This window comes from Grammomys surdaster, unplaced genomic scaffold, assembly GCF_004785775.1.
Source record: "Grammomys surdaster isolate TR1022 unplaced genomic scaffold, NIH_TR_1.0 125050, whole genome shotgun sequence".
Taxonomy (NCBI): Eukaryota; Metazoa; Chordata; class Mammalia; order Rodentia; family Muridae; genus Grammomys; species Grammomys surdaster.
Window position 1 is genome coordinate 1 of NW_021619962.1, and position 2,213 is coordinate 2,213.

Here is a 2,213-nt window from a genome sequence, read left to right on the forward strand (position 1 = left end):
CAGTGCCAGAAACATCTGAAGGGCACAGCCCCCAAATGAGATAGAGTTGTCTTTAAGCAGAAAATCCATGACAGCCTTTGGAGTAATAACTGATGTGAGGAGGAGATCCATGAGAGAGAGCTGCCAGAGCAGAAGATACATGGGCACGTGGAGCTGGGCATCCATGGTGATGACCAGCAGCAGCAGTCCATTGCTGGTCAAGGCTAAGAAGTACAGGGCTGTGATAGTGGTGCAGAGCAGTTCTGCAAAACTACTGTCATCCAGAATACCTACCAAGATGAAGCCACTTTTCAAGGTGTAATTGCAGAATTCCATTCTGTGTGATCTTTAGTTGCCTAGAAAATATATGGCTAGTGAAGTTTTATTAATATGAACCCAGTTTGCCAATTGTCATGTCCAATAGCACTTTATGCTACCCCATGTGACTCTTACAACATGGGATTTTCAAAAAAGCTTTACCTCTCTCTCTGTGTCTGTCTGTCTGTCCCTCTGTCCATCTCTTTGTCCTCATCTTTGTCTCTTTCTTACTTGCATCACCGCAAAGATCCATCTATGTACAGAATAAGTAGTATAAGCATTAGGATGTCACCTCACAAAATACTACCCAGGATACTAAACCTGGCATATCTTTCCAGAAAGTTTTAGGTCTTTCTTAAGATCAAAGAAATATCCTAACATATGTCATTGTAGTATAATACTTAGGAAATGGTTTTAAATATTTTAGTCATTTGCTGAACAGAAATACTTTGAATATAAAACTCTAAAGTGATTTCAAGAAGTACTACTATGGGTTTTTTCACATTTGTATTTTTAGGGATTTATGTTTTTAATTATGTATATGAGGCTAGAGAAACGATCATCTATTTGAAACTAGGCTTCTACAAATCATACAGCATGACATATGTGCATTAGCATTTCATTAGATTACTTTGGCCTCTTTATGGGCCATTAGTAACGTAACAGTTAATGGTTTGAAAATATTAAACAAATATCTTTTTGCATTGGATGACTTTTTAGGAGCTTTCATCATTATCCAAAATCAGCAACATCTACAAAGTCTAAAGACCTATGTTAAGATTTCTACAAGAGAGGAAGTACCCAGGTCTAGATTATAATACAGAATCTCCATCAATTCCAGTTGATCTTCTTCCATGTTTTAGGATTAAATAATACATTTTTAGTAAACTGTGTTCTTTCAACAATTTCATACATGTCCGTGATTTATTAGACTCACCATCTACCCTCCTCAGACTCTCAAAGCCTTCTATCCTTGCAAATATTTTTTAAAAAAAGCGAAAAGGAGACCAAGATATATAATTCCATAACTTCTGTTAAAAGCATTTGCTTATAACTCTATTTCATTTATTGGCTCAACGAATTCATTTTAAAAAAAAGACATATTCTTACCTCTGGTTCTAAGAAACCTAGCTTCCTGACCACCTCAGCTTCCCTTGGGTTGCTTAAAGCCTGAAGATGCTTCACTACAGTTGAGGAGATAAGATGTAGTTTACCTTGACAGTAGTTAATTGGTTTGTTTTGTTAACTTGCTGCAGTGTGTCAGGGTTCTGTGCAATATCAGGTGTCAGGGCGGTTGTATTCCTTCCTCTCACCTGCAAGTGTGCTCTGTAGATGGAAGTGGTTGCAGACAGGCAGCTTATATGTTTTCAGCAGTTTCCTATGAAGTAAGTTGATGGTTTTCCTATTATCAGATACGAACGGAAGCAGTAGAAACTGCTTCCCCTTTGCTTGTAGTATAAGGGGGTCCCACTAGCTTTTTGTCATTTTCCAGGAAGCTCTTGTATCTGAATATACCACTGCTTCCAAATATAGAAAGAGATAAAAGATGCATGGAATAAATAGAAATTAGAACAGCTGCCCAAGCCCCATGCTGACTCACTTGAATGTCCCTGGGGTGAGTAGTAAGCTAGGACCTTATACAGGAACAGGCTACTTTGTCTTCTAATTTCATGACTTCTCTTCTTTTCTTTGTGCATAGCTTCAGAAGGACTCATTTCTCAACTTAAAAAGTCTAGCTTGGAAATGCTGGTCTAAGAAATTGAAAATTAGGGAATCCTCTTGGGCTTTTCTTGGCTTGCTTTTTCTGATGTCTTCTGTCACTTAATGATATTTAAGACCTTAGGTTTATTCATCTCTGAAATTTAGGGTCCAACTCTCTTAGGCTTCAAAGTGCTGAGATTGTAGGAATTTGTTAC

General features: G+C 37.7%; 1 long non-coding RNA gene across 1 annotated transcript; it reads right to left on the reverse strand.

The window, feature by feature from the left end:
- LOC114636912 lies at positions 1-1,964 on the reverse strand. The gene is made up of 3 exons (XR_003713704.1): positions 1,898-1,964; positions 1,512-1,675; positions 1-335 (listed from the first exon to the last, which is right to left on the reverse strand). It is a non-coding gene; the product is annotated as an uncharacterized LOC114636912 (long non-coding RNA).
- Between the last annotated feature and the right edge of the window lie 249 nt (positions 1,965-2,213).